The sequence below is a fragment of the Corvus hawaiiensis genome, chromosome Z (genome assembly GCF_020740725.1).
Source record: "Corvus hawaiiensis isolate bCorHaw1 chromosome Z, bCorHaw1.pri.cur, whole genome shotgun sequence".
Classification (NCBI taxonomy): Eukaryota; Metazoa; Chordata; class Aves; order Passeriformes; family Corvidae; genus Corvus; species Corvus hawaiiensis.
The window spans coordinates 44,057,357-44,079,133 of NC_063255.1; the positions used below are offsets into that span (position 1 = coordinate 44,057,357).

Consider the following 21,777-nt stretch of genomic DNA (forward strand, 5'->3'; position numbering starts at 1 on the left):
TCTCTGGTGGTCATTTAGGGAACATCCCCATGTGTCAGGGATAGGAGACACATCTGAGGCTGAGCTGAGCAGGGGCCCTCAGGGCAGGAGGCTGTGGGTGGCCTCCTGCCCGAGGCCTTGGCAGGACTTTTCCGCCAGCGACAGTACCTCCTGGAACCCTGGAGCCCATGCGGCCCTGGCTGCACTGGAGGCTGCAGGGAATATTCCCAAACCAGTGGTGCCTGGCAGAGGCTACACAGAGCTCCATCCGGCAAGAGCTCTGCCTCCACGGTCCGGACACAGCCATCCTGCTCCTGAGGCTGCAGAACTGCCTCGAGGAACGCACGGCACCACTGGTCCACGGCCTCAGCAGCGTCATTGTGGGCCGCTGCAGCAAGGAGCCCAAGAGGTGGCTGCGCTCCCGTCGTGCCAGAGAGAACAACAGTGCCATCTCCACCAGCTGGCCCAGACCCTGACTTCTGATGAGCAAGACTGAAAGGTCTGGAGAGTGAAGCCAGGCCTTTCCCAGTGCTGCCTGCAGTGCTGGCGGCTGCCATCAGAGAATTCAGCAGCTCCCAGTCCCATCGCAGAGCCACCGCTCCTGTTTCTCCGCCCTGCCTGCTTGGGCCATCTGGGCTCGGCAGGTGCAGCACCGAGGGCGACAGCCCTGTGCCCTTGCGGGGACGGTGGGGCAGGTAACGGGGCCCAGGGCGACAGGAGGGTGTCCTTGTGCAGAGGCCTGAGCATTTCTTGCCTTTCATTCCTTTCCTTGGCACAGCCAGTCATCGTGGCCTCGCCCTCCTGCAGCATGTGACACCAGCAAGGAGAAGCAGCTCCTGCTCCTCAGCTAGCCCCGATGATCTGCAGAGCACAGCAATGGCCCCACGGACAGACAGCAGCTGCCCCATCTGCCAGGAGATGCGGCTTCAGATCTGCCCTGTGGCCACCAGTTCTGCCTGGGCTGCATCCTGCGGTGGGCAATAACAAATTCTTCGTGCCCGCTCTGCAGGACACCCAGAGAGACTGTCAGGTCTTCTGAGAGAGGCCAACAGGACTATGTGCAGTTTGGCATCACCTCCCCTGCAAAGTCAGCAGAGACCAGCAGCCAGGCAGGAAGAGCTCCTGGCCACCTGGATGAGAACAGCTCCCATCGCCCTGTGCTGTCCCCTGCACCTTCTCCAAAGGGGACACTGTCCCCAGCTGAGCAGGGGCCCTCAGGGCAGGAGGCTGTGGGTGGCCTCCTGCCCGAGGGCTTGGCAGGACTTTTCCGCCAGCGACAGTACCTCCTGGAGCCCATGCGGCCCTGGCTGCACTGGAGGCTGCAGGGAATATTCCCAAACCAGTGGTGCCTGGCAGAGGCTACACAGAGCTCCATCCGGCAAGAGCTCTGCCTCCACGGTCCGGACACAGCCATCCTGCTCCTGAGGCTGCAGAACTGCCTCGAGGAACGCACGGCACCGCTGGTCCATGGCCTCAGCAGCGTCATTGTGGGCCGCTGCAGCAAGGAGCCCAAGAGGCGGCTGCGCTCCCGTCGTGCCAGAGAGAACAACAGTGCCATCTCCACCAGCTGGCCCAGACCCTGACTTCTGATGAGCAAGACTGAAAGGTCTGGAGAGTGAAGCCAGGCCTTTCCCAGTGCTGCCTGCAGTGCTGGCGGCTGCCATCAGAGAATTCAGCAGCTCCCAGTGCCCATCCCAGAGCCACCACTCCTGTTTCTCCGCCCTGCCTGCTTGGGCCATCTGGGCTCGGCAGGTGCAGCACCGAGGGCGACAGCCCTGTGCCCTTGCGGGGACGGTGGGGCAGGTAACGGGGCCCAGGGCGACAGGAGGGTGTCCTTGTGCAGAGGCCTGAGCATTTCTTGCCTTTCATTCCTTTCCTTGGCACAGCCAGTCATCATATGGCCCTGCCCTCCTGCAGTGTGTGACACCAGCACTGATGTCCACCACAGCCAGCATGCAGACAACACCCTCTCCTCCCGCCCCCCCCCCCTCACTCTCAACTTTTTGAAGCCTGTCTCGTTCTTTTATAGTGCCTTTGCTTCTCCCCAGCCCGCCCACAGCCCGCCCCTTCGGTTTAAAGTGATTGGTGCTTTCCCTTTGATAGATCATCTCCGTCCACCAATGGCTCATCATTGTCAGAGGGGTGGTATCAGTTGAGATAAGGATGCTAAAATGCCTTCATTAAAATTCAGGTTGCCATGGAGCTTGCCTGCAGGGTTAAGGGCTAGGGGGCTAAAAATAGCTGCTGGCTGTTAGAAACTGGGGTTTTTGGAGTTAGTCTTTGGACCAAAGTGGAAGTAAAAACGCCTAAAAAAATATTAAAATACATCCAACACGTCTTAAAACACTTGTAAAAGTATACAGTAAACACAGGAAAGATAACTCTTATGGTGTACAGGTGGTTTGAAGTTTGAAAAGGGAGCATAAGTTGGGGATTTTTAACTGGGGAATTTTTAACTGGGAAGGGTGCAACTCTCTTAATAAACTACTTTGAACAATTGAAAACACTGATAATGGAACTTGATTTTTGTACCTGGGCTGATGGGTTAATTTTAACATTTAAAATATTTAACTCAGAATTAATTAACTAAAGCACTTAATATGCAAAGACCAAGCACAATTAGGGGTTTCATGTATGACAGTTTAGTTCATCTGCTCTGAGTCAGGTTGTTACCAAAACTCAGTAAAATAAAACTCCTTTATACCAGTGTAGCATTAAAGAGCAGGGATCCTTCATTTGACCAGATGTTTGGGGGATAACTCCACGTAGCCTCATGGCGAGTACAGAAAAAGCTACTGTTGATAGACTAGATTTTACATCCAGATTCACTGATTTTCCTGGAGTAAACATGCGTATGATTATCATCCGCCTGAAATCATTAACAGGGATTCCCTCTCCTTTCTGCATGTGCTTTTCTGTCCCTGGTGGTCAGTGATCCCCAGTGATCACCTGACCACCTGGTGAAATGGTGCTACTTCCTAGAAAGGAAAAAGTTGGCATAACTGAGCTGGTTGCTCCCCCTTTCTTCTTCTGAGCCAATGTTTAACATGGTCCTACAGAACGAGCATTTTACAGTTCCACGGAGCAGTGGTTTTTGAAGAATAAGCATTGTATTAACCCACCAGGTGTACACACAATTCTTCATCTGGCAACAAGGTCAATCATACCATGATAACTCTAATGTCTAATTTCTTTGTAATGCTGCAATTCAATCAGAGGTCTGATGTGGTTTGGGGTTAGTTGGCCTTTTCTTTGCTCTGGTTGTTTTGTTTGGTTTTTGGTTTGGTTTGTTCTAGATAGTTTGCATTGTGTTTTGATTTATTTTTAAAGAATACGGTATTTTTGAGGGATGATCTATCTTTTGAAACGAGCAGTATTTTTTCCAGAAACCTGTCAAAATGGAGAAGTAATTAACAGAAGCGAGAACGAGGTCAGGATTTAAGTTCCTAAACCATCAGAAAACTGCTCACCAGAAGATGCTTTGCTGTAGCCTTGAGTGAGGGATGGCTCAGGCCTGATAGCTGTGTTCTAAATGACAGCATACTCCCAGCCAGTAGGAATCATGTAATTTTTCATCACATATTTACTGACTTATTCATGCAGTTAAGGAGCATAGTTCATTGCCTTACTTAAATAAAAGATTATGTTTCCTAGATGTTTGCCACACAAGATTAGCAGTCATACATTTTGGTGTAATTCTGCTGGAATGATACTCTCTTGCAAAACTGTCTCAGCATGGGGAAATCAATTTTTTCTCTGTTTGGACAGTGCTGAACAAAGACAAGTATTAGAACAGGTTTTCTAACCTCTTCATCAGGATGAAATTTTGAACTATGTTTTCTTTATCATATGCACATGACATCTGAGTTGTTCTGTATCCTTCAGTGAGGAATCCACCACTGGTTGAAAACAGCACCTTTACAGGTGATTTTGAGCAGCTTTACAGAGCAGAGATGGGCTCGCTCCTCTCTCCTCCCAAAGCAGGGACACCTCTTGGGTAGGATCTGCACCTCCAGCTGCACTGGAACTTTCCTGGCACACCTGTACATAGCTCTTGCAAAGTGCATGCTTTGTCAGTGGAGGCTGCTTAGGTCAAAAGAACTGGTTAAAGTTTTTTTCTGTGGGCAGAGGAACTGCCCGTCATCTGCTTCATCAGAATAAAGGACCAAGTCTTTGGCTTCCTTCAGAGTCACAAGTGTCTAAAACTGAAGAGATTCCCCCAAAAAGCAAAGACTGTTTGGAGGAGTGTGGTGATACCCATGGGCCCAGGGTAAGATACTGCTGTCCAGAGCCCCAGCCCAAAGTGTCCCTGGAGCTTTTACACATCCTCTGCCTCCTCTGGTAGTGCTGCCTCATGTCCCTGAGTAGAGCAGGAGGGATTCCAGGGATTCAGGAGCACAAGGAGGCAGAGCATCAGCTCCTACTGGTATTTCCACTCCAAGGGAAGTGCCTCAGGCCAGCATAAATTTTGCAGCTGTGACTTCACAGGTGCTGGTGGCAGCCTCTGTCACCAAGCAAGAGCATCTGCACGGGCAGGGTGGTGTAGAGATGCCTCTCAGAGAACAGAGAGGACACTTTCAAACAGTATCTGACAGAGGTGATGAAGGGCTGGTAAATCACATTTGGATGGGACAGATGATCGAAAACTCTGTATGTGAAAATAAGAGACAAAATGAGTGAAGGGAGAGGGAAAGGGAAAGGGAAAGGGAGAGGATAGAATCCTTGGGAATTCTGATTCTATCTACAGGGCATTTTCTGACAACCTGAGTCACTACCTAAAGCCTCTGGATTTCAGAGCAGTGAAAATTCAGGCTGTTCTGATCCTGGTCATAATGGCCACACACAGCTTCTCAGCTCTTCAGCATGTCTGCAGCTGCTGACACATTGGTTTGGGACAAAATCCTCTATTGTCATTGGAAAACAAAAGAGAAGAGGAAGTTTCTACCTGTTGGAAAGTCTCCTCTGTGAACCCTGAAGGGCTCTGCCTTTTCCTTTCTCAGCAGCAGCTCAGTAGCAACAGCCAGAGGCAAAGAAAGACACGAGAGGGTGTTTGGCTGATGTGTCTGACAATTCAGCAACACTTGTAAACAAGAGCTGTGTCTGTTCACATTTCAATGGCAAGTCCTTGCTGAGGAGGAAGAGCTGTGTCACTTGTGCTTAGCTTACATCAAAGTAATGGCACAGAGGGTTTTCATCCTGCAGATGTGACCTCTGTGATGACAGTCTGTTCATCTTGCACGGAGGTCTGTACTCACAAGGACAGTGTTACTTTTGCCAACAGACCACAGTTTGTCAAAAAAATCCAGGGAAAATTACTTCTTAAATTAACATTTTCCTTTTGCTCTCAAACCAATGGTTTAACTGTAATAGTTCATAGGAATGAATTTGCTTCCCTGCTGTCCCCCAGCGCAGGTGCACATTCCTACCACATCCAGGTAGCAAGGCACATGGCACAGCCTTTGTTTCCACTGGGGAAGGTCTCTCAGCCCCAGCAAGGCAGAGGGACTTGCAGGAGCTGCTGAAGCCCTTTCTGTGCTGGGACAGTGTAAAGTTCTGCCAGGCTAGATCAGCATGAGGCCTGCAGGGCTTTCCAGCAGCTCTGCACCTCTGGCCGTGTTACACAAGTGCAGAAAGCTCAGTGGAGCTTTCCCAAGGGCTTGCCCAGCCAGCCAACATCCTGAAAATGCATCTGCTAAAAGCAGCACACGCCTGGAACATCCACAGCTGGGTAACTCAGAGAAATCCATCGGCCAGCGTTCCCCTGGAGCTGTTCCCCTTTTCACCTCTTCCACAGGGAACTTGTTCTGGATCTTGGAGTTATTGACACAGTGGATTGAGCTATCAAAGATCTGTGGTTTCATTGCCCCGCTTTACTGAACTGAGGGATCTGCTGGGCATGCTTGGATATTTTCCCCCAGTTGCCTTCACTCATTGCCAAAGTCCTCCAGTATCATAATGTTTACCTCTGCTAATTGCTTTGAGTAACACAGATCAACACCCATTCCAATTAAAACTTTAATTGATGGGAAATTGCTACAACTGCACTGCTAATACATGAACTATCAACTTCAGTCTAAAAATGTCTTCAGATGACTACAACAGCCCTTACAATAAACAAACAAACAAGTGTCAACTAGGACCGTGCCCGGAGGCGGCATCGGTCAAAAGCCCCTAAATGCTCAGAGTGGTGACCACTTTCTCTGGAAGAGCTGGGGAAGCCTCCTTACCTGGGAGCAATCCAGAAGCCCCTTCACTTGTCCTCGAGGGGTCTGGAGAAAGCCAGAAAAAGGGACACTGAGTCAGTATCAGCTGTGTGCACAATTCCCTTGGCAGCAATTATACTTCTCTCAGGGACTATAATATCCCAGATCCTCCCAAGCAGGCTTAGAAAGAAAAAAAACCCAGCAAGGTCTGGGGCTTTCCCTTGCAGTGCAAGTGGCACCCACGAGAGCTTTAACCACAGACAGAAGCAGCCCACACAAAGAACCCCAGCCCTGCTCTTTCCCTGTGCTGACAGAGCCCTCAGTCCTCACTGAAACGGCTGAAGCTGAAGGGTGCTGTGAGCCGAGTCATGAACCAGCTCCGTTCCCTGGGACTGAGGAACTCCCTCTGCAGTGAGACACAGCTCTGCCAACTCTGCCATCAGCTCTGGGAGGAACAGCTGGGAGGGAAAGAGCTCCACACAAGGACTGCAGGCTGCACCAGCTTTGCTCTGGAATGCAGATCCAAAGTGCTCCCTCTCTCCTTGGAGCTCTTGCTAATCTGAGTTCAGGCTTTTCCTTTAGTTACTGGATTTTCCTTTAGCTACTTTAGAGTTGAGAAATTTTTGGCCTCAGCTGTTCTGCTGCTTGTTTTTCTCCTGTGTCTCAGGTTATCAGCAGACCGGTACCAAATTTTGTGATTTGAGGCAAGAAGTTTGGACTTTTGCACTGGCTTCAGATTTTGGTGGGGTTTTTCCTGTTGCTCCAACACTCACCTCACTCAGTGCTGCCTGCATAGCGCTGTCACCCTGCAGCAAATGGATCCATGGCCCTCAGCCGGAATGGGGACATCGGGGTTATGACACAACTCCCACAAGGTCAGGCTCATTCACTGCTCTGTTGCCACAGCAGAGGACTCGGGGTCAGTGCCTCTGCAGGAGCGTGGAGGGCAGGGCTCGGGGAGGTGATGCCGGTGCAGGATTTCAACAAAAGGCCCAGGAAGCACCGACCCTGCAGACAGGAACTCAGCTCTTCTCATCTCCCTTCCTGCCCGTCAGGCTCAGAGCAGCCCTCTCAGAGCTCTCTCAAGGAATGTGGGCTCTCCCCTTACCAGGCTCCTCTGGCTCCAGAGAGCTGGTCCCATTGCTTGTGCTGCCAGGCAAGGCTGTCTCTGTGGCAGCCCTGTTCACAGGCTGCTCTCCTGAATGCCCAGGGACAACACTGACATCCTCCTTAAAAGAGAAAGAAAAACAAGTCCACCAAAGGTCACTCGGTATTTTCTTGGAATCACTTCAGGCACTCAGTAACTCTTCTTCCCCCCTCCCAAAGGACGTGTAACACCAGGGGAACACTGGCCTGATGTCCTCACACTCTGACCCTGGCCTATGCCACGAGCTGTAAGGAATCCTCCAGCAGAAATCCAGGTGCTCTCCTTGTTCCCAGCACAGGTGAGCAAGGACAGATCTCACTCCAGGCACTGCCCAGGGCTGCGTGCTGCAAACCCACACACAAACCACACGTTTCTGCCTGGGAACCTCAAGCCCACCCCACCCAATTGCTCCAACATGAAATTCTAATGTGCTGCTTCTTGGACTCCTCTGCTGCTGCTCCATAGTTTGCAGGCAAATGGGCACTGAAATTGGGTATTTATTTCCAGGAGCATGTGGCAAAAATCTATAGGGTATAAAAACCCCAAAATCTGTAACCAAGTGTAACACTGAGTTATGTTTCTGTTCCACTGAGGCAGTAAAGGCCCAAAGTCAAGCAGCTGGAATTCTCACTATGACCTTGTCATAGGTTAGCAAGCATAGTCCCGGAAGGGATGTCCTTGCTAAGGGGTGCTTACAGTTTCCTCTGGGACCTGATAGAACCTATCAGCGGCCAGTTTGAATATGGACAATTCTCTAAGCCACTTAAAGTTGTGACGGCCTCTGTGATCCACACTTAAGAACAGGCAAACCTCCCCCCCCCAAGCTCTCTCTCGTTTCCGGCGCTGGGACAGGTGGCTGCGGGCCCCGAGTGGGGGCCAGCGGGCCCGGCCAGGCCCTGCTTGGGCCAGGCCGGGCCGGGCCACGGCCATCCTGGAGCCGATGGACCTGTTCCAGCCGTGGAACCCCCCCCACTGCCTTGCCGTGGGCAGCCGGAGCGGCTTGGCTCTCCCCCCCCTCCACTTCGATGAGAAAAATTCAACATTCCAGCTGCAAAGCTGCAAGGCCGAGGTGAGATTAACCCTTTTTATTGCTGTGAAGAGCTGAAAACCCTAGGGAAGAGAGAGAGGAGATGCTTAAAGCTGAAATTCTGTTGTGAAGCTATGATATATCAGAGTATCCCGTTGTAATTCCATGAAGATCTGGGGGGTTGGAGTGTTCAACTCGTGAGCAAAAGCACCTGCGTTGAGATAGGCAGATGCTGACGCAGCTGTAATTTCATGAGAAGTTTGGACAGGGAGAGATGGACCAGATGAGGACTTTTGCTCCAAATGGGAAAGGAGAAAGCCTCAGTCCCTAGAGATGAACCTGATGAGGACTTTTGCTCCAAATGGGAAAGGAGAAAACCTCAGTTCCTAGAGATGCTCCCAGAGATAGTCCTAACAATGAAGATGAGGAAGACCCTTTGCTCCCAGGGAAGGAGAAGGACCTCTGGTTTTGTTTCTGAACGGCTCAACCTTAAAATTGTACCCCAAAAAACTTCAAGAGTGGACCCTCGAACGCGGGAAAACCAATTGCTATCTGTGTGTGACCTTGAACAAGCTGCAAGTCGGGGGAAGGGACTCACATGCAGGCAGAGAGACTCCTCTTCCTAAATGGACTGAACAATATTTGGAAGTGGGTGGCTGTCTCGTTGTGATACTGTTTTCATAGCATGAGCAAGAAGAGACTTCTCTTTCTAAATGGACTGAACAAGGTTATTATGGAAGTGGTAACTGAACATCTTAAGGGTTGTCTTTTTACATTGTCAGTGGGAGAAGGGAGGAAGGTGGGGGAGGAGGAGACTTCTGAAGGTGGTATAATTTTTTTTCCCTTCTTTTAGGTCTGTTAATAAACTTCTTTATATTCTTTCAAGTTTGGTGCCTGCTTTGCATTTCTCCTAATTCTTATCTCACAGAAGATAAACAGTAATGAGTATTTTAGACCAAACCACTACAGGGGCCGAGGGAGAAGCTGTGAAGATGGGGCAGCTGGAACCCCTCTCCCTCTAGTTCTGCTTCTAGATGTTTATAGTGACACCTATCAAGCTAAGGTTTTCATTCTAGAGGCCGCTCTTTCACATGCTCTGTGTCAATGGATAATTAGGTACGTCTCTTGGTACCTGTCAAGGCATCTGCTGCTTTGTCACCTCTATCCCCACTCTGCTGCCTCTGTCCCCATTGCCTTGTCTGCTGTGCCACCTCTGTGCCCTGTGGCCGTGCTGGGGGCTGGGCTGGCGGCCAGGCCCAGCCGAGCAGCGCTTTCAGCCACGGTCTCGGCTGCCCACATCTGAGCGTGAGAAAGAGAAAGAGAGCAGGCAGGAACCACCGGTGGCGAAGCAAAAAACAGGGTGGGAGCTGCAGGCACAAACGGTGGCGTGGGCTTTGGCCGCGGGCCCTGCCCGTGCTGGGGCCGCTCCGCGCGGCTGCCCCGGGCGGCACAGGGGCTGTCCTTGGGCAAGGCAGCTGTGCCGGCAGGGCCCGGCAGCGGTGCCGGCTGTGCCGCGCTGCCGGGGGCTGCGGGACGGTCCCGCCGGGGCTGCGCTCGCCACAGCCTGGCCCGTTCGGCCTGCAGCTGGCCCAGCCCTGAGCTGTGGCTGGCTCTGCTCCTTGCCCGGGCCTGGGGATGCTTGGGGAGCTCTCCGTGGGTGCATCGGAGTGCCAAGGGCTCGGTCTTTGTCTGGCCCAGCAGGAGGGAGCCTTCTGTCCCTTTGGAGCAGAGGGAGAAGACCCGGCAGTTGGGTTTCTGGCAGTTGCCTCCTGCCAAGGAATTGCAATGGGACACTTTTCCAGACTGTCGAATGAGTAGGGGAGAGCTAAGTAGACAAGGAATTGGTTGTTGTAAAGCCCCAGTACATGTGGGGAATTCTTCTTTGTAACCCTGCTTGTGAGGATTTGAGCTTTTCTCTTGCCTGACAGAAGTGCAGTTGCTGCCAAGGGAAACATACCCAAGGACCAATAGTGACTCAGCCTTCCCTTTTCTTCCTTTCTTCCTTCCTCTCTGCTCCACAGCTCCCTTGAGCCAGAACCTTGGTGCTGCCTCACCTGAGGATTCAGAGCTGCCTCTAGGCCCTTCCAGCACAAGTCCAGGTTCTCAAGAGCATGAGGCTTTCCCAGCAACTCCCAGGAAAATGTTTGCCACCTCCAGACTTCTTGAGGATTCTTCAGAGGACACACACAGATTTCTACGCCAGCCTGAGCTCATCATTCCGCTGGTTCCTGTAGACCATCAAAGCCATTTTGTGGCACTTCCAGAGAGCAGCAGCTGCACATCTTCAGAGCAGCACACCCCAGCCTACAGCCCATCAGGCAGGGAGAGAGTTTCTACCGTTGCTTTTCAGGAAGATCATGAAAAGTGACCATTTGAAGTATTTTCCTGCAGTGCTCTGTCATGTGTACATCTCGAGTGTGAATCAGACAGGAATTGTCAAGTGAACTGGGAAGCAGGACCTTGATAACAAAACCAATCTCTGTCTGCTTTTGCTGTCCTTCCTCCAGATTTGGAGGGTGTTCTGGCCGTTTTCCAGGCAGCCTCTCTGTAGGGATGAAAGGGAGAGGCAAAAAACATTGGTCCACAAGCGGTCAGTGTCAGGTGCACCCCCATCTTCCTTGGAATGAAGCCCAACTAGGATGCTGACAGGATATTGCAGAGTTTGCAGATTGTCTCTCCTGCAAAGAAGGCTATTAAATTTCAAGGAGCTCTGTGTGTCCCCAGAACTGCTGCAGCTGCAGAATACGGCCTCACCCACAAGGTTGCTTTTTACAATACAGTCACAGTTGAATTTTAGCATGTGTGTCTGCAGATCTGGGCACTTCCTGGGTGCATCCACTTTCTGTGGTCTGTTGGGATGAGAAACTCAGAAGCAGCCACATCCAGAAGCTGCTGGGGAGATAGAAAAGGCTGAGATTACAAAGTCTTTGTGTGTAGATCAGTTTTACAATCCATCCTTTAATGTACATACCTATCATCAATTAGAAGAAACACTGTTTGAGAGGAAGAAATCAGTCTTCCAATCCCCTGGGAAGTTGGAATACATTTCTGGCATTGAGTTTGCTGTGTGCTTCCTGTGATGTTTGCTGCAAGGCAGCAATAGAGCTCTGTGTCCCAAAGCCACATTCTGGAGCCTGACCAATGTGTTTGGATTCCTGCAGCCACACCGGGCAGCTCAGCCCCCAGTGCTCCACCTGGCAGTGCTGGTTGGGCAGCATGGACGGCCTCCAGCTGGGCTTGGAATAGTCCTGGGCAAGAGGAATTGCCACCCCTGGATCTCGACCTTGTTCTTGAGACACTGGAGGAGATGCTGTCACCATCCCTGCCTGAAAGGTCTCCCTGTGCTCAGGTAACTCCATTGGGTGGGAATGAAAGGGGCTGGGCTGAGAGCTGTGAATGTTGTTGCATGGCTGAGAAGCAAAGGCTTCTTGGATTAAGCTTTGAATGGACAAGGAAGGATTTGCTTGGTCAAGCAAGCTTCCAAAAGAAGAGGGAATGGAAAGTCTCCCCCCTTAGTGAGGATGAGAGGTGTGAGCCTGTGTTGGCCAGGTTTGGGTGCTCCTTTTGCTGGGAAGAATCCCTGGTGCAGGGGCCTTTGTGGTGATGAAGTGGAAGCTTTGGCAGCTTTTGGACTGTGTTTGAGAAGTCAATCTTTGTAGAGAAATTGCTGAGTGAATGTACATGCACAATCCAAGCTGTGTTAGTGAACTGTCCTTGACTAGAGAAAAAAGAGAGGAGCAATGCTGATGTGGCAACCCGACAGGATGTGGCGGAGGGGGATGCTGACCATCGAAAGAGAAAGACTTATGTTAGTTAGTCGTGTGCATATTAATCTGTAACCAATCACTTGCTATTAAAGGCTGCATCAACAGTAGCTGTAATCCAATAGTATGGAGCTTGCTTATGCATGCTTGGAGAATTAGGGTATAACTATGGGTCTGACAATAGAATAAATAGAGTTCCATCATATCTCTATGAGAAGTGTGGTTCATCCTGGCAGATCTCTGGCTATTCATCTTCTCCACTGTTGAAGGCCTTTGGGGCCTAGACTTTGTTAGGAACAAGGGATGAAAGTGTGTGAGCAGTGGAGCTTTTAGGGGGCAGAAGTGTTGGTTTTGAGGCCCCATGACTTGTGTGATTGGTGAGCAGGACAATGATGATGCTGGACATGAAAGGGTTAAGGACTCCTTGAAGCCCAGGGGCTTCTTCTGTGTGGAAGAGCAGTTCAGTCAGGGACCATGAGTCCTTGTGTTTGCCAGATTCCCTCTTTGACTGAGGAATCCCCTTCCTCTTAACCCTTGCCTCTTCCCAGCCTTGCCTGGAGCGTTCAGTTCCTGTGTTGGCACTGGCCTTTTTGCGTATTATTAGACAACTTTGCCAAAGAATTTCTCTGTTTTGTTTAATATGCAGACCCACTGCCTGCTGCAGATACATTAGCCAGGAAGGGCAGAGTCAAGGTGGCGAGTGGGATTTTTTGGGATCCCAATATCTCATTGCCAAGTGTGATGAGCTTTCGTCTTCTGTAAACTCAGACACAGCAGTTTTCAAGAGCATTTTCTTCTTCAAGAGAAGAAAATGTGGCAGGCTCTGAAGTTTTGCACCCCTGATGTAATTCCAAGAAAACAGTAAGTGATCTTCGGGTTTCTTTCTTTCTGGTTTTCTTTCAAGGGGAATATTAATGTTGCCCCTGAGTCTTCAGGAGGGGAGGCCGGGAACAGGGCTGCAGCAGAGGGAGCTTTGCCTGGCGCCATGAGCTGCGGGAACAGTTCCCCAGAGCCCGAGGAGCCTGGTAAGGAGAGAGCCCACACTGCTTTAGAGAGCTCTGAGGCGGCTGCTCTGAGCCTGCCTCTGGCAGGAAGGGAGATGAGAAGAGTTGAGTTCCTGTCTGCAGGGTTGGTGCTCCCTGGTGCCTTTCGTTCAAATCCTACCCTGGCACAGCCTCCCCGAGCCCTGCCCTCCACGCTTCTCCAGAGGCACTGACACTGAGTGCTGTGCTGTGGCCAGAGAGCCGTGAATAACCCTGACCCTGTGGGAGTTGTGTCACCAACCCGGGTGTCCCAATGTGGTTCATAACCCAGCTCACAGCCCCCTTCAGCTTCAGCCGTTTCAGTGAGGACTGAGGCGTCTCTGTCAGCACAGAGGAGGAACAAGGCTGGGCTTCTGTGTGGGAGCTGGGACTGTCTGTGCTTCAAGCTCTCATTGGTGCCATTTGCACTGCGGGTGCTGAGACTCTATCGGGATACTTCAAACCTTTGGAGGTTTTGAAAACTTGGAATGCTCCCTGTTCTTTAAAGAGCAGCCTTCAAATTCCCAAGTGAGAGTCTGCCTTTGAGGCCATCTTTAACAGTCCCTCAGAAGAAGGACCATTGCTGCCCAAGGGAGATGTGCACAAGGGCCAATATTGGCTCAGTGTTCCCTTTGCTTCCCAGATTCCATCTGATTGACCTCTCCAGGAGGGCTGTCCTGAGTGGGAGGAAGAGACCGAGGGAGAGCCTGCGAGAAGATCGGGCAGGTGCAATCCCTCTGTCTATAGTGATATTGATAGATGTGTATAGTTATATTTATCTATCTCTGTAGTTATATTTCTAGATTTATACAGTTGTATATATATGTCTAGATAGATGAATTTAAAGATCTGTATAGAGGTAAATTTCTATATATATTTATGTATAGTGTTTTATTTATGTATGCATAGTTGTATTTCTAGGTCTGCATAGTTACATTTTTAAATGTGTACAGTTGCATTTATATATATGCAGTTAAGTTTATAAATAGCTACATGTGCATAGTTATATATTTATATAGTTATAGGTGTATGGAGCATTAGGTACATAGATTGATATCTGTGTAGGTATAGGCAGCTTTTTGAGCTCTTTCCTGCTCTGCTTCCTCTCTCACCTCTTGCTTTTGCCCCTGTGCCCCCTCTGTCCCCTCTTCCTGTGCTGGCTCCGAGCTGGCGGCTGGGCCGGGCGGAGCAGCAGCTGCAGCCCCGGTGTCCCTGGAGCGGTGGGAGCTGCCGGTGGCCTGTGCTGTGAGGAGCTGCTGGAGGACGGTGAGCCAGAGGGGGCTGGGGAGAGGTGACACTGAAGGGAAAGTGATGTTGAGGTGCTGGTGGGGCTGAAGCGATGGTGGGGGAACAGAGGTGAATGGTGGGGATTGAAGGGACTGGGAGAGCTGAAGGGAATGGTGGAGCAGAGAGGTGTGGAGGAGCTGCTGGGGATGGTGGGGACTGAGGGGACAGGGAAGTGGCACAGGCTAAGGGGGGCGTTAGGACTGAGGGAACTGGGAGGACTGAGCGGAGTGGCAGGAACTGAGGGCTCTAGAGGGAGCTGAGGGGACCAGTGGGGCTGAGGGAACTGGGAAAAGTGGGGAATGAATGGTTGGACTGAGGGGTAGAAGTCCCGCGAGGGAAGTGGCACAGGCTGAGGGGGGTGGCAGGTCTAAGGGGACAGGATGGATCTGACGGGACTGAGGGGCGTGAGAGGACTGTGGGGGTCTGAAGAAACTGAAGGCAGCTGTGCGTTTGCCAAGGGCATGGCAGGGCTGAGGGGATGGAAGGGGCCAGCAGGGAGCACGGAGGGGTCTGGGCCTGCAGCTCTGCCAGCCCTTGGAACCAATTCCAGAGCCTCCACTTTTGCCACAGCTGCCCTGAAGACCTTGAGAAGAGCCGGAGAGTGACGGGAGCCTGTTGCAGTGGGGATACTGCAACATGCATATATCAAACCAGGTGTCCCGTGGAAAGGAAATATATATGGACGGATTCTTGATAGATGTTTCAGAGAGATGTTTATTTCTCCAGCCGCATGGCCGGAGCTCTGCCAAGGAACTGTTTCAGTTCTTTTTGAGCTTGAATCAAGCTAAAATTTACAAATCGTTGTTCAAGAATCAGTTTAAGATAAATGTCCATATGCGGCTCTGAGAGCCAAGAGTCTTCTCATGGTTCCTCCATAGTTTAGATATGGAATAGCAAAGCAAAACCAAGAAGAGGAATCCTGCCCGGTCCCGCGCAGCGCGTGGTGGAGCGAGCCCCGTGAACGCCCGGCCGAGAGGGGCGGCACGCGGGCGGCGGCTGGCGGCGATGGCGGTGGAGCGGAGCCGCGCCCAGCCGAGACGCGCGCTGGAGCAGGGCGCGGGGGAGTCATCGCCCGGGGGCCCGGCCGAGACGTGGGTGCAGCGCCCGGCAGCGGCAGCGAAGCTGCGACCAGAGGAGGCGACGCACGGAGAACTGAGCGGCGGGGCCCGGCCCGGCCCGCGCAGCCCCGAACGCGACCCCGGGAAGAGCGCGCAGGCACGAACAGCCCCGACAATTCCAACACGGGAGCGACCGAAAGAGACAGCAAAGACGCAGCGAGACAGAAAACAGCAGCCACTCGGAAAAAGGAAAAGATCATAGCAACTAAGACCTTAGGGATAGTAAAATGGTATAATGTTAAGCAAAATTATGGTTTTATAACAAGGTGTGACAACCAGCAAGACATATTCGTGCATAGAACTGCTATTAAAAAGAATAACCCTGAAAAATGCATCCCAAGCTTGGGAGATGGAGAGGTGGTGGAATTTAATATTGTACTAGGGAGAAAAGGGTTACAAGCATCGCAGGTCACTGGGCCTGATGGTGTTCCTGTAAAAGGCAGTATATATGCAAAAAATCGTAGTCATGTTAGACAGTATCTCCATTGTAAGCCCCCCCTACAGTTTCCCTTTCCTAATCCCACCTTTCCCTTTTACCCTATGTCCTATTACCCCCAGTGTATTCCCAATCCGTTTTTTCATCCATGGTTTCCCTCACAAAACCATGCTTTTGCCAATTGTTTCCCCAAAAATCCCTTTCCAATGCCGAGTGGGGGATGAAAAGGGGGAGGGAAGAAGTTAAACCCTCTCCTGCCTCAGTTTCCCCACAAAGCATGCTCAGAGAGTCCTGTCTCCCTTCTGTCAGCCCTAAGATGTTCCAGAGAATCTGTTTGGACATTTAAAGACTCAGGAGGGTGGCTTGTTTTGTTTTGAAACTGTTCTTGTTATGTTTATCCAGTTGTTTTCATTCTCCTTTTATTAAAATGAAACGGGTGAGGTGTTGGGGTCCCTCCCCTGCCGTGTAGCCCTGGGAGAGGGGCCCTGAGGGCACAGACACGGGGTTTCCTGCCCCTGCTCAGCCTCGTTCCCATTGGTTGGTTTGTGTTCCCTGCGCGGGCAGAAGGACCCTTGGTCCCGTGACTGGAACAGTTCCTGAGCAGAGCCCCGGCCATGCGGCTGGAGAAATAAACATCTCTGAAACAGCTATCAAGAATCTGTCTGTCCATATATATTTCCTTTCCACGGGACTCCTGGTTTGATATATGCGTGTTGCAGGATCCCCACTGCAACAAATGGTGGAGATTTGTGAGCAGAACGATCCCCGATCCCTAAGCGACTGATTTGTGTGAGTAAACCCTGGAAACTTTGGATTCCTCTTCTTGGTTTTGCTTTGCTATTCCATATCTAAACTATGGAGGAACCGTGGGAAGACTCTTGGCTCTCAGAGCCGCATATGGACATTTATCTTAAACTTAAAATGATTCTTGAACAACGATTTGTGAATTTTAGCTTGATTCAAGCTCAAAAAGAACTGAAACACTTCCTGGCATGGTTGTTTAAGAACTTTTTCTATGTTTCTTGGGATTTAATTCTTACCAAGGGCTTTTGGAAAACCGTTTGGACACAGTTAATACTGGAGTCAAAATATATGCCGATGGAAGAATATTTTCGTGAATATTATTTAGTTACCGAGACTGTTGAGCAATGTCAGCTGTGTCCTGGTGAAGGGAATCCTGGCGCAGGGACCGTGCGGCCCAGGCCACGTGCACCGAGCGCTCTGCGAGCAGCAGCGAGGCAGTTCCCGCGCGCGGGCGGAGCCACGCGAGCTGCAGTGTCGGTGGCGGAGCGGGGAGCGGCGGGACCCGGCGGTGCCTGCCCGGTCCTGTGCAGCGCGTGGTGGAGCGAGCCCCGTGAACGCCCGACTGAGAGGGGCGGCACGCGGGCGGCGGCTGGCGGCGATGGCGGTGGAGCGGAGCCGCGCCCAGCCGAGACGCGCGCTGGAGCGGAGCGCGGGGGAGTCATCGCTCGGGGGCTCGGCCGAGACGTGGGTGCAGCGCCCGGCAGCGGCAGCGAAGCTGCGACCAGAGGAGGCGACGCACGGAGAACTGAGCGGCACGGCCCGGCCCGGCCCGCACAGCCCCGAACGCGACCCCGGGAAGAGCGCGCAGGCACCAGCAGCCCCGACAATTCCAACACGGGAGCGACCGAAAGAGAGAACAAAGACGCAGCGAGACAGAAAACAGCAGCCACTCGGAAAAAGGAAAAAATCATAGTAACTAAGATCTTAGGGATAGTAAAATGGTATAATGTTAAGCAAAATTATGGTTTTATAACAAGGTGTGACAACCAGCAAGACATATTCGTGCATAGAACTGCTATTAAAAAGAATAACCCTGAAAAATGCATCCCAAGCTTGGGAGATGGAGAGGTGGTGGAATTTAATATTGTACTAGGGAGAAAAGGGTTACAAGCATCGCAGGTCACTGGGCCTGATGGTGTTTCTGTAAAAGGCAGTATATATGCAAAAAATCGTAGTCATGTTAGACAATATCTCCATTGTAAGCCCCCCCTACAGTTTCCCTTTCCTAATCCCACCTTTCCCTTTTACCCTATGTCCTATTACCCCCAGTGTATTCCCAATCCGTTTTTTCATCCATGGTTTCCCTCACAAAACCATGCTTTTGCCAATTGTTTCCCCAAAAATCCCTTTCCAATGCCGAGTGGGGGATGAAAAGGGGGAGGGAAGAAGTTAAACCCTCTCCTGCCTCAGTTTCCCCACAAAGCGTGCCCGGAGAGTCCTGTCTCCCTTCTGTCAGCCCTAAGATGTTCCACAGAATCTGATTGGACATTTAAAGACTCAGGAGGGTGGCTTGTTTTGTTTTGAAACTGTTCTTGTTATGTTTATCCAGTTGTTTTCATTCTCCTTTTATTAAAATAAAACGGGTGAGGTGTTGGGGTCCCTCCCCTGCCGTGTAGCCCTGGGAGAGGGGGCCCTGAGGGCACAGACAGGGGGTTTCCTGCCCCTGCTCAGCCTCGTTCCCATTGGTTGGTTTGTGTTCCCTGCGCGGGCAGAAGGACCCTTGGTCCCGTGACTGGAACAGTTCCTGGGCAGAGCTCCGGCCATGCGGCTGGAGAAATAAACATCTCTCTGAAACAGCTATCAAGAATCTGTCTGTCCATATATATTTCCTTTCCACGGGACTCCTGGTTTGATATATGCGTGTTGCAGGATCCCCACTGCAACAGAATCCAAAGTTTCCAGGGTTTACTCACACAAATCAGTCGCTTAGGGATCGGGAATCGTTCTGCCCGCATTCTCTACCATTATGTTGCAGTGGGGATCCTGCAACATACATATACCAAACCAGGAGCGCCGGCCATGCGGCTGGAGAAATAAACATCTCTCTGAAACAGCTATCAAGAATCTGTCTGCCTATATATTTCCTTTCCACGGGACTCCTGGTTTGGTATATGTATGTTGCAGGATCCCCACTGCAACAGGAGCCAGCAGGCAGACGCTGAAGGCCGCCAGCAAGAGCAGTGAATATGGACCTGCTGCTGCCGCCCGAGACCCTGGGTGAGGCCCCAGGGCCGCTGAGGCAGGGTGGGCGTGAGGGTGGCGTGGGCTTTGGCCGCGGGCACTGGCCGGCTGGGCAGGAGCGGGCCCTGCCCGTGCTGGGGCCGCTCAGCGCGGCTGCCCCGGGCGGCACAGGGGCTGTCCTTGGGCAAGGCAGCTGTGCCGGCAGGGCCCGGCAGCGGTGCCGGCTGTGCCGCGCTGCCGGGGGCTGCGGGACGGTCCCGCCGGGGCTGCGCTCGCCACAGCCTGGCCCGCTGGGCCTGCTTTTTCTTTCTAACCCTCCTGGGGAGGCTCTGAGATTTCCTCTTCCCCGATGGAAGTGCAGCTGCTGCCAAGGGAAACGTCCCAATCCTGACTCGGTGTTCCCTTTGCTTGCCAGGTGTCCCATCTGCTGTCCCCGTCCAGGAGAGCTGCTCTGCACGGGAGGAAGAGACCGAGGGAGAGCCTGGGAACATCGGCGGCTGCAATCACTCCTGATTTAATTCTATTTATAGATGTGTGGAGTATGACTAAGAGAGTTAGAAGAATGGGGATATTTCCATCTGTATATCTATTTGTATGGGTATATTGATGCATGTATATCGATCTGTTTACATCTGTAGTTATATTTACATACTTGTTCAGTTGGGTACCTGAATAGATCGATTGATGGGGTTGGAATGATTTTTATATTAGTACATTGATATTTGCATATTTATAGCGGAATTTGATATGTGTGTATTATAGATGTCTCATTATATCTCACATGAAATATTTAATATATATTTACATCTGTATGTTTTTATGATTTTATATACTTATATTTCAGTACGTATGGAATTGTATAGCTCTAGAATTCTATTTTTTGAGTTCTGGATCTGGGATTCTTTAGAGAGGGATATCTGTATTTCTGTATTCATATATGGGCCATACAGTTGTAGAATTATGTAATAAATTAAATTGTTAAACTTCAGTTGATATTTGTGTGTAGTGAGTGGTAGTAGAGGGTTCCAGTAAATTATTTTTTTTTAACTGAAGTGGGTATTTGTATCTATTTACATAGCATGATTGTAACAATAAATTAGGTTTGTAAACTTCAGTTGATAGTTTTATGTTCATGTATTGGCAGTAATTTAAAATAAATGTCATTTTTAAACTGAAGTTGCTTTTTGTGTATTTGTACATTAGCAGTGCAAGGGCAGCAATCTGCAATAATTTCGATGTTTAAACTGCAAGAAGGGTAGATTTGTGCTGTACAAAGGACTGGGCAGATGTAAACAGGATGCTGCTGGAGGATTTTGGTCATGAAAATCTCCAGCCATGCCCAGCAGATCCCCCCAGCTGCAGCCAGGCTGGGCAAGGGAACGGCACATTTGGGATGGCAGCAGAGCCACACGTTGGCTACAGACTCGCTGCAGAGGCCTGCTGAGAAAATGTGACTCCTCTTGATGCCTTTTCCTGGTCTTAAAATCAAGAGTCAGACACGGTTAGAAGGGGACAAGGGATTTTACCTTGGTATTTATTTTAAGGATCCTTAGGTGCACACGTCCAGGTCATATGCATCGAGATGCACCCCGCTGAGCATGTGTGTGTCTCCCCAGCATCGGGTATAACATTATAGGTTTTACTAATTAGCATATCTATCCAAGATTCCCCAATGAGAGGCTCAAGTGAGCCCCCTTCTCTAAGGAACCTTCCCCTGGATGGTTCTATCTTGGTTTACAGAATGTGTTCTGGAGAGGACCTTGGGGGCTGGGGCACACTGATCCCTAGCTACGAAGCTTCTAAAATGTTTAGTCTCTCAGTTTGACAAACAAGTCTAAGAATGTAGGCAAAAAGCACTAGGAATACAGAAGTTGTAAAAAGGGATAACAGGGGTATGAAAGAAAAGGCAAAAATCTTCGTGGCACCGTTTCCCCCCTTTTAGAGACTAACAAAACTCTGTCTTGTCTAGTGTCTACTCTATTCTTTACCTGCAGAACCGGTTTACACAACCGGCTGCTCCACAGGAAATTACACAGATAATAACTACAATTACAGCTATGATGAATATTTCTTTTACCTAGGCTCAGTTTGGTAATCATGAGGTGAGGGTATCAAAAACATGATCAAATTTTAAGGTGTTATTTCTAGAAGCTACTTCATGTAGAATTTGAGTTCCCTTCCAAATTTCATCTAGATCTTTCTTAATTCTTCCACTTTGGTCCACATAAGAACAACAAGTGGTATTGACAATAGCACATACACCTCCTTGTGCAGCAAGTATGAAATGGAGAGCTACCCTGTTTTGCACAACTGCACGGGACAGACTGTCAGCTTCCTCCTGTAAGGCTGAAATTGCATCTGCAGTATGCTGCTCAATACGTTCAATGACAGCCGAGATGTTTACAATTGCTCTCTCCAGTGCAACTACTCCGTAAGCGGGTACAAGGGCTCTGATTATGCTATGAAAAAGTGTGGGACTTTCAATGAGGGGATTAAGAGATCTTTTTTTCTTCTCATTTGGTTTTTCAAGATGGTCAAATATTGTTATATTTGGGACCACAGCCCCAATAGCACAAGCCTGGTCTTTGTTCACGGCCATAACTTTCCAGGCCTTATTACCACATATCCAATACAACCCCGTCCCAAACGGCTGAGCCACTCTCCACCCTGTCAATTTCATCTTTGCTGCAATTCTTGGGTCTGTTATTTCCCTGAAATGGGTCTGATGACAATATGAAGGAAGAACGGCTTTTCCTGTGGCCTTTACAATTGCACAAGGAGCCTTATAGTTTGCACGCTCTACCAGGCC

The 21,777-nt window shown here is 50.5% G+C and overlaps 1 long non-coding RNA gene across 1 annotated transcript; it reads left to right on the plus strand.

Moving 5' to 3' along the window:
* Positions 1-14,371: 14,371 nt before the first annotated feature.
* LOC125319688 lies at positions 14,372-19,787 on the plus strand. Its single transcript, XR_007200860.1, has 3 exons — positions 14,372-14,408; positions 18,912-19,004; positions 19,384-19,787. It is a non-coding gene; the product is annotated as an uncharacterized LOC125319688 (long non-coding RNA).
* The last annotated feature ends 1,990 nt before the right edge of the window (positions 19,788-21,777 follow it).